Below are 11,229 nucleotides of genomic sequence, written 5' to 3'. Positions count from 1 at the left end.
TGAGACTGGGGACTATGGTAACGTGAGACTGGGGACTATGGTAACGTGAGACTGGGGACTATGGTAACGTGAGACCGGGAACTATGGTAACGTGAGACTGGGGACTATGGTAACGTGAGACCGGGAACTATGGTAACGAGAGACCGGGGACTATGATAACGTGAGACCGGGGACTATGGTAACGTGAGACTGGGGACTATGGTAACGTGAGACCGGGGACTATGGTAACGTGAGACCGGGGACTATGGTAACGTGAGACTGGGGACTATGGTAACGTGAAACCGGGGACTATGGTAACGTGAGACTGGGGACTATGGTAACGTGAGACCGGGAACTATGGTAACGTGAGACCGGGAACTATGGTAACTAGAGACCGGGGACTATGGTAACGTGAGACAGGGGACTATGGTAACGTGAGACAGGGGACTATGGTAACGTGAGACCGGGGACTATGGCAACGTGAGACCGGGGACTATGGTAACGTGAGACCGGGGACTATGGTAACGTGAGACCGGGGACTATGGTAACGTGAGACCGGGGACTATGGTAACGTGAGACCGGGGACTGACTATGGTAACGTGAGACCGGGGACTATGGTAACGTGAGACCGGGGACTATGGTAACGTGAGACCGGGAACTATGGTAACGTGAGACCGGGGACTATGGTAACTATGGAACATTTTTCCTTGGCCAAAGTGACATTTCCTTAAGGACACAGAAAGACAAGGCTAAAGGAAGAACATAAATTAGTGTGTCCCAAAGCAAATACCACAATGATATATCGTAGACATAAAAACTCTAAAAACAGTACTTGTCAAATCAATGATTCATCATTCATAGCAGAAAGTCTGACTTTTCTCAAAGACACGACTACTACTCAAAATGAAGACCGTTACACTCTCAACACAATGAGGGGGGAAAACGTGGTGTTGATTGGTAATCTCTCCACTGGAGGGCAGTATTTCATCATCCACATACAGTTTTATGAGTGACACAGAAAGATAAAAACCTGACGTGTGGGTTTGAGGGAAGTAGTAACATCCATATGAAAGTCCTTGATGAAAATGAACATCACAAGTCTCTCATAACGACCATTTGAAACCTTGGCCACCTTGGCCACAACCGCAGAACATCAGGAAAGCATGAACATTCAGTGAAAACATCCACAATACAACAATCAATAATAAATAAAAACAATCCATCCCACAATTGCTTTGATCACTTGATCAGTAGATAAAGATAAAGATAAATTATTATTAAATCAAGATAAATTGCTAAAACAATGCATATCTATCAAATGAGCCAGAACTAAAAACAGGAAAACATGATGAGACGTAAAAATCTATTTATTTAAGTCAGGAAGTAGCCGATATCTATCCATGAACTGCAGTAATTACATTGAGAAATGGTCGCGGTGGGTGTGTGTTCCTCTAGCTGCTTGGCTTAAAATATAGAACACAGGACTCCAGTGATCAGGGCTGAATTCCATGTAGATCTGCTCTGAGTGTGTGTGTGTGTGTGTGTGTGTGTGTGTGTGTGTGTGTGTGTGTGTGTATGTGTGTCTCTGTCCTCTGTGTGTGTGTCTGTGTGTGTGTGTGTCTGTGTCTGTCTCTGTCCTCTGTGTCTGTGTGTGTGTGTGTCTGTGTCTGTCTCTGTCCTCTGTGTCTGTGTCTGTGTGTGTGTCTGTGTCTGTGTCTGTGTGTGTTTCTGTTTCTGTGTGTGTGTGTCTGTGTCTGTGTGTGTTTCTGTGTCTGTGTGTGTCTGTGTGTGTGTGTGTGTGTGTGTGTGTGTGTGTGTGTGTGTGTGTGTGTGTGTGTGTGTGTGTGTGTGTGTGTGTGTGTGTGTGTAAATCTGTTGGCATCTGCTGAAGGGATAAACAAAAAGCAGTGAGGCCCGTGAACCCTCATTAACCTTTTGTTTATGCGGCGTTGGAAACGAGGTCTACCCAGCATGCAGCAGTGATACACTCACACACACACACACACACGGCGGGCTCACGCAGAGCTGATCGCCAGCTGTCATGCTCCTCAAACGCTTAGAGAAAAAAACATAAATAGCACATCATTATAGTGGATATATATGAACACAGATCACTCCAGAATTGTGAGTGAAAATTGTGCACATTCTTCCAACACTCATAGCCTGCTATATGTTTTTATCAAATCAAGCATTCATTGTGTAAAGGTTTTTAAAATCCCTGTCATATGGAATAAATGTATGTTTTAGTACTTTTTAAATGAATTATAATTCATACTATTAATGAATGTATATTATTGTGAATGTATACTATTGTGAATGTATAATATTGTGAATGTATAATATTGTGAATGTATAATATTGTGAATGTATACTATTGTGAATGTATACTATTGTGAATGTATACTATTGTGAATGTATACTATTGTGAATGTATACTATTGTGAATGTATACTATTGTGAATGTATACTATTGTGAATGTATACTATTGTGAATGTATACTATTGTGAATGTATACTATTGTGAATGTATAATATTGTGAATGTATACTATTGTGAATGTATACTATTGTGAATGTATACTATTGTGAATGTATACTATTGTGAATGTATACTATTGTGAATGTATACTATTGTGAATGTATACTATTGTGAATGTATACTATTGTGAATGTATACTATTGTGAATGTATAATATTGTGAATGTATACTATTGTGAATGTATACTATTGTGAATGTATACTATTGTGAATGTATACTATTGTGAATGTATACTATTGTGAATGTATACTATTGTGAATGTATACTATTGTGAATGTATACTATTGTGAATGTATACTATTGTGAATGTATACTATTGTGAATGTATACTACTATTCTATACTGCGTTACTGTTAGCAACCTGTCAACCATGGCACATTCACGGTGCTGTAACGTGTACATGTAAAGACTGTGTTTTGGTTATTTGTACATTGTAGACATCATTATTTCCATGTGACGTTTTAATAAGATATACGTTTACATTTTGCTTTGATTGTTGCTTTGTCCAATAGTTTCTTCAAGATGACCCCATTGGTAATCCATGTGTATGTAAAATATGTTGGTGGCTCGAAGGGTTAATAGATATAAACCTCTGTTACTTAGAATGGTGAGTACTATTTTTTTTTTCACAACTCTATGTTTAAAGGGATTAATAATGGTATTTACAAATGTTATTCATGACCTTAATGAATAATAAATAAATAAATAAATAAACAGATCTAATTTGTCGTAAGTAGGGACCCTGCAGTTCCAGCATGTAGTTTTATGTATCTGAGTAAGAACAAAAGGCTAACACACAGACACTAGTCTTTCTTCTTCGTGTTAGCTGGCAGAGAAGCTGACTGATGCACAGAGACATTCTAGTCTTTCTTCTTCGTGTTAGCTGGCAGAGAAGCTGTCTGATGCACAGAGACATTCTAGTCTTTCTTCTTCGTGTTAGCTGGCAGAGAAGCTGTCTGATGCACAGAGACATTGTAGTCTTTCTTCTTCGTGTTAGCTGGCAGAGAAGCTGTCTGATGCACAGAGACACTAGTCTTTCTTCTTCGTGTTAGCTGGCAGAGAAGCTGTCTGATGCACACAGACACTAGTCTTTCTTCTTCGTGTTAGCTGGCAGAGAAGCTGTCTGATGCACACAGACACTAGTCTTTCTTCTTCGTGTTAGCTGGCAGAGAAGCTGTCTGATGCACAGAGACACTAGTCTTTCTTCTTCGTGTTAGCTGGCAGAGAAGCTGTCTGATACACACAGACACTAGTCTTTCTTCTTCGTGTTAGCTGGCAGAGAAGCTGTCTGATACACACAGACATTAGTCTTTCTTCTTCGTGTTAGCTGGCAGAGAAGCTGTCTGATGCACAGAGACACTAGTCTTTCTTCTTCGTGTTAGCTGGCAGAGAAGCTGTCTGATACACACAGACACTAGTCTTTCTTCTTCGTGTTAGCTGACAGAGAAGCTGTCTGATGCACAGAGACATTCTAGTCTTTCTTCTTCGTGTTAGCTGGCAGAGAAGCTGTCTGATGCACAGAGACACTAGTCTTTCTTCTTCGTGTTAGCTGACAGAGAAGCCGTCTGATGCACAGAGACATTCTAGCCTTTCTTCTTCGTGTTAGCTGGCAGAGAAGCCGTCTGATGCACAGAGACATTCTAGCCTTTCTTCTTCGTGTTAGCTGGCAGAGAAGCCGTCTGATGCACAGAGACATTCTAGTCTTTCTTCTTCGTCTTAGCCATCCGATGCACAGATGCTAAGGTCGTATTATTTTATCATGAGCTTTAAATAATGAAACAATGAATAAGGTAGACAAGCTCAGGGCGAGGAGCCTTTTCCAGAGAGACATCAGATATTGTAACATACTCTGTTTTACGGAATTATGTCTCTCTCTGGATTTACTGTCCCTGTCCATTCAGCCAGAGGGGTCCTCCGTCCATTGCATGGAAGAAACCACTGGGAAAAAGAAAGGCGGAGAGGTTTGTTTCATGATTAACAACTCATGGAGTGATTGTGGTAACGTACAGGAACTGAAGGAACCGCCATTTTGCGAGGTTCGACCTTCCTGTGATTCGTTTGGTGTTTATCTTTATTTTATCTATCATTTCTGAAAACTAATAACAACTTTTGAACATCGGATCGGCAGTTACTAACCCAGTTCCGGCTTCACCTTTGACCCTGGGCATGTAGAAAATAGTGAAAAAAACTTGAATGAGTGTCCAAACTTGTGACTGGTCGGAAGTTTACATACACTTAGGTTGGAGTCATTAAAACTCATTTTTCAACCACTCCACAAATTTCTTGTTTACAAACGATAGTTTTGGCAAGTCGGTTAGGACATCTACTTTGTGCGTGACACAAGTGATTTTTCCAACAATTGTTTACAGACAGATTATTTCACTTATAATTCACTGTATCACAATTCCAGTGGGTCAAAAGTGTACATTGGCTGTGCCTTTAAACGGCTTGGAAAAATCCAGAAAATTATGTCATGGCTTTCGAAGCTTCTCATCATTTGAGTCAATTGGAGGTGTACCTGTGGATGTATTTCAAGGCCTACCTTCAAACTCAGTGCCTCTTTGCTTGACATCATGGGAAAATCAAAAGAAATCAGCCAAAAATAATTGTAAACCTCCACAAGTCTGGTTCATCCTTGGGAGCAATTTCCAAACGCCTGAAGGTACCACGTTCATCTGTTCAAACAATAATACGCAAGTATAAACACCATGGGACCACGCAGCCGTCATACCCCTCAAGAAGGAGATGCGTTCTGTCTCCTAGAGATGAACGTACTTTGGTGCAAAAAGTGCAAATCAATCCCAGAACAACAGCAAAGGACCTTGTGAAGATGCTGGAGGAAACAAGTACAAAAGTATCTATATCCACAGTAAAACGAGTCCTATATCGACATAACCTGAAATGCCGCTCAGAAAGGAAGAAGCCACTGCTCCAAAACCGCCATAAAAAAAGCCAGACTACGGTTTGCAACTGCACATGGGGACAAAGATCAAACTTTTTGGAGAAATGTTCTCTGGTCTGATGAAGCAAAAAATAGAACTGTTTGGCCATAATGACCACCGTTATGCTTGGAGGAAAAGGGGGAGGCTTGCAAGCCGAAGAACACCATCCCAACCGTGAAGCAAGTGGGTGGCAGCATCATGTTGTGGGGGCGCTTTGCTGCAGGAGGGACTGGTGCACTTAACAAAATAGACGGCATCATGAGGCAGAAAAATTATGTGGATATATTGAAGCAACATCTCAAGACATCAGTTAAAGCTTGGCCACAAATGTGTCTTCCAAATAGACAATGACCCCAAGCATACTTCCAAAGTTGTGGCAAAATGGCTTAGGGACAACAAAGTCAAGGTATTGGAGTGGCCATCACAAAGCCCTGACCTCAATCCTAAAGAAAATTTGTGGGCAGAACTGAAAAAGCGTGTGCAAGCAAGGAGGCCTAAAAACCTGACTCAGTTACACCAGCTCTGTCAGGAGGAATGGGCCAAAATTCACCCAACTTATTGTGGGAAGCTTGTGGAAGGCTACCCGAAACGTTTGACGCAAGTTAAACCATTTAAAGGCAATGCTACCAAATACTAAGAGAGTGTATGTAAACTTCTGACCCACTGGGAATATGATGAAAGAAATAAAAGCTGAAATAAATCATTTTCTCTACTATTATTCTGACATTTCATATCCTGAAAAATAAAGTATTGATCCTAACTGACCTAAGGCAGGGAATTTTTTACTAGGATTAAATGTCAGAAATGGTGAAAAACTGAGTTTAAATGTATTTGACTAAGGTGTAAAAGTCAACTATATATATATATATATATATATATATATACAATATAACTGTAAGACATATTATTTTGCTGCAGCAGTGGTCCACGAGAGGGGACCAGACGTGTCACAATGTGTCACAATGTTGTCGTAGCTCTGAACAGGCTCAACTGATTCACCCATTCAAGGGCTTGATGATTAGTCGACAAGTTGAATCAGGTGTGCTAGCTCTGGAATAGATCAAATCTACGGAATGGGGTCCCCAAGGAGAGGTTGGAGAACCACTGCACTACAGTATGATGGCACTGAGACATTGGCACCTTGGCACCACTGAGCCCCAGAAGTAAACTGCAGGTTTTCCCAGAAGACGATGACACACCCTTGGCTTGAACTGAGCCTATTGATGTGCTTTACCTTGATCTGATACGCATTGTACATCCACATCCACATTGTACATGTAAAGTTCCCAAATGTAAGAGGACCACGGTGGTATTTTGTGACATATTTGCAGAAATTCATTATTTTGTGGCTTTTGGTGAATGTGTTCTAATGATCTAAAGTCACGCTGTTCCTACTTCCTGTAAACACACAGTCCAGTTCAAAGTGAATGACGACAGGCCCTACTTCCTGTAAACACACAGTCCAGTTCAATGTGAATGATGTCAGACCCTACTTCCTGTAAACACACAGTCCAGTTAAAAGTGAATGATGTCAGGCCCTACTTCCTGTAAACACACAGTCCAGTTCAAAGTCAATGATGCCAGGTCTGTGTGGCAAATGGCTTGTTTGCGTATAGGCCTACTGTAGCTCTGATTGGCTGCGTTGCACCAGTTTGCATATAGGCCTACTGTAGCTCTGATTGGCTGTGCTGCACCGGTTTGCATATAGGCCTACTGTAGCTCTGATTGGCTGTGCTGCACCGGTTTGCATATAGACCTACTGTAGCTCTGATTGGCTGCGCTGCACCGGTTTGCATATAGGCCTACTGTAGCTCTGATTGGCTGTGCTGCACCGGTTTGCATATAGGCCTACTGTAGCTCTGATTGGCTGCGCTGCACCGGTTTGCATAGACTCTGGTCCTGGACGAGGCAGGCGTTTTTATTAGGTTTAATTTACTGCAGTGTCTACTAATTGTCCAAACGCACGGCCGCTTTCCCACTGTATATTGCTATAGATTTGTCACAAATGCCTTTGTGTACGTAATTCTAAGAATTTATGATTACGTGAAGATGACCATATCTCAGTGCTCACTAGTCAGAAAATGTTCAAAGATATGTCTTATCATTCCTGAGGGGAGTATATGAACAGATTTTAATGAGATTTCGCGAGGCTAAAATTTAGGTCAGTTCCACTTCAATGCAAGTAAGTGCTTTGAAAATAATTTAATTTAGATTAATCATCAGCTTTCATGACACCAGTCTGAAAGCTGTTTGTTCTGTTGGCAGCTCTGAAGCCCCGCCCAGCAGCACATCCACGATCCACACCGAGTAGAGGGAGGACAGGCTTGGTGAACACGGATCATCATTGGGTGGTGCAGACCTCGAGTGACCTGAACCATTTCCCAAACCTATAATTAAAGAAAATACTTTGGGAGAAAAAAAAACATTAATAAAGTATCAGTCTGGAAAGCTGTTAGTCAGGTTCTGTTCTGTTGGCAGCTCTGAGCCCCACCCAGCACCATAATCACATCCTGGCACTAGCAGGGTTTGTGTGAATCTACAGGGTGGATCTATTTACTCATCCTGCAGAGAAACTAAGTCTGTGACCACACTGACAGACAAGCACCAACAGGATAGTGTTTATCTTTGCAATGAAACACGTTGCTGTCATAACATAGTCAGTTTACATGTTACACTGCTAAAACCTAGAGCAGTGAAAACTAGCATTTAATCCAGCCACCACCACATCAAGATACTGTACCTGAAACAATGGAGACACAAACAGGTAATAACCTGAGTCAGCTTTACCTGTCCAGAACCAACTTTTATAAAAGCGTGGATTCACTACAAATCACCACAACAGGCCTGCCCCACACCCAGCTATAGCTTTAACAAAGAACTTAGTTATCTGGCTTTATGTTAGCACAAGCAGCTAGTATAAAACCATACATCACCGCAAACAAATCCTCTTGAACCCTACTATGTTATCAGCCAACAACTACAGCTACTACAACAACTACAGATAAAAGAAGAGTGGCGGTGTCATGGTGGTGTGGTGATGTCATGGTGCAGTGATGTCATGGTGGTGTGGTGATGTCATGGTGGTGTGGTGGTGTGGTGATGTCATGGTGGTGTGGTGATGTGGTGATGTCATGGTGTGGTGATGTCATGGTGTGGTGATGTCATGGTGGTGTGGTGGTGTGGTGATGTCATGGTGGTGTGGTGATGTGGTGATGTCATGGTGTGGTGATGTCATGGTGGTGTGGTGGTGTGGTGATGTCATGGTGGTGTGGTGGTGTGGTGGTGTCATGGTGGTGTGGTGATGTCATGGTGTGGTGATGTCATGGTGTGGTGATGTCATGGTGGTGTGGTGGTGTGGTGATGTCATGGTGGTGTCATGGTGTGGTGGTGTGGTGATGTCATGGTGTGGTGATGTCATGGTGTGGTGGTGGTGTCATGGTGGTGTGGTGGTGTGGTGATGTCATGGTGTGGTGATGTCATGGTGTGGTGATGTCATGGTGGTGTGGTGGTGTGGTGATGTCATGGTGGTGTGGTGGTGTCATGGTGTGGTGGTGTGGTGATGTAATGGTGTGGTGATGTCATGGTGGTGTGGTGGTGTCATGGTGTGGTGGTGTCATGGTGTGGTGGTGTCATGGTGTGGTGATGTCATGGTGGTGTGGTGGTGTGGTGATGTCATGGTGGTGTGGTGGTGTCATGGTGTGGTGGTGTCATGGTGTGGTGATGTCATGGTGGTGTGGTGGTGTGGTGATGTCATGGTGTGGTGATGTCATGGTGGTGTGGTGGTGTCATGGTGTGGTGGTGTCATGGTTTGGTGATGTCATGGTGGTGTGGTGGTGTCATGGTGTGGTGGTGTCATGTTGTAGTGGTGTCATGGTGTCATGTTGTAGTGGTGTCACGGTGTCATGGTGTGGTGGTGTCATGGTGTCATGATGTGGTGGTGTCATGGTGTGGTGTTGTCATGGTGTGGTGGTGTCATGGTGCGGTGGTGTCATGGTGTAGTGGTGTCATGGTGTGGAGGTGTCATGTGGTGGTGTAATGGTGTGGTAGTGTCATGGTGTAGTGGTGTCATGATGACATGGTGTGGTGGTGTCATGGTGGTGTCGTGGTGTCATGGTGTGCTGGTGTGGTGGTGTCATGGTGTGGTGGTGTCATGGTGTGGAGGTGTCATGTGGTGGTGTAATGGTGTGGTAGTGTCATGATGTCATGGTGTAGTGGTGTCATGATGACATGGTGTGGTGGTGTCATGGTGTGGTGGTGTAATGGTGTGGTGGTGTCTGGGGTGGTGGTGGCATGGTGTGGTGGTGTAGTGGTGTCGTGGTGTGGAGGTGGCATGTGGTGGTGTAATGGTGTCATGATGTCATGGTGTGGTGGTGTCATGGTGTGGTAGTGTCATGATGTCATGGTGTATTGGTGTGGTGGTGTCATGGTGTCATGGTGTGGTGGTATCATGGTGTGGAGGTGTCATGTGGTGGTGTAATGGTGTGGTGGTGTCATGGTGTCATGGTGTGCTGGTGTGGTGGTGTCATGGTGTGATGGTGTCTGGTGTGGTGGTGGCATGGTGTGGTGGTGTAGTGGTGTCATGGTGTGGAGGTGTCATGTGGTGGTGTAATGGTGTCATGATGTCATGGTGTGGTGGTGTTCTGGTGTGGTGGTGTGGTGGTGTCATGGTGTGGAGGTGTCATGTGGTGGTGTAATGGTGTGGTGGTGTCATGGCGTGGTGGTGTTATGGTGGTGTCGTGGTGTCACGGTGTGCTGGTGTGGTGGTGTGATGGTGTCATGGTGTGGTGGTGGCATGGTGTGGTGGTGTCATGGTGTGGTGGTGTCATGGTGTGGAGGTGTCATGGTGTGGTGGTGTCATGGTGTAGTGGTGTCATGGTGTAGTGGTGTCATGGTGTGGTGGTGTCATGGAGTCATGGTGTGGTGGTGTCATGGTGTGGCGGTGTCATGGTGTCATGATGTCATGGTGTAGTGGTGTGGTGGTGTCATGATGTCATGGTGTGGTGGTGTCATGGTTTGGAGGTGTCATGTGGTGGTGTAATGGTGTGGTGGTGTCATAGTGGTGTCGTGGTGTCACGGTGTGCTGGTGTGGTGGTGTCATGGTGTGATGGTGTCATGGTGTGGTGGTGTCATGGTGGTGTCTTGGTGTCATGGTGTGCTGGTGTGGTGGTGTCATGGTGTGGTGGTGGCAAGGTGTGGTGGTGTCATGGTGTGGTGGTGTCATGTTGTGGAGGTGTCATGTGGTGGTGTAATGGTGTGGTAGTGTCATGATGTCATGGTGTAGTGGTGTCATGATGACATGGTGTAGTGGTGTCATGGTGTGGTGGTGTCATGGTGTGGTGGTGTCTGGTGTGGTGGTAGCATGGTGTGGTGGTGTAGTGGTGTCGTGGTGTGGAGGTGGCATGTGGTGGTGTAATGGTGTCATGATGTCATGGTGTGGTGGTGTCATGGTGTGGTAGTGTCATGATGTCATGGTGTAGTGGTGTGGTGGTGTCATGGTGTCATGGTGTGGTGGTGTCATGGTGTGGAGGTGTCATGTGGTGGTGTAATGGTGTGGTGGTGTCATGGTGTGGTGGTGTCATGGTGTCATGGTGTGCTGGTGTGGTGGTGTCATGGTGTGATGGTGTCATGGTGTGGTTGTGTCTGGTGTGGTGGTGGCATGGTGTGGTGGTGTAGTGGTGTCATGGCGTGGAGGTGTCATGTGGTGGTGTAATGGTGTCATGATGTCATGGTGTGGTGGTGTCATGATGTCATGGTGTGGTGGTGTCATGGT

The sequence above is a fragment of the Oncorhynchus mykiss genome, chromosome 5 (genome assembly GCF_013265735.2).
Source record: "Oncorhynchus mykiss isolate Arlee chromosome 5, USDA_OmykA_1.1, whole genome shotgun sequence".
NCBI lineage: Eukaryota > Metazoa > Chordata > Actinopteri > Salmoniformes > Salmonidae > Oncorhynchus > Oncorhynchus mykiss.
This window is presented reverse-complemented; position numbering follows the sequence as displayed.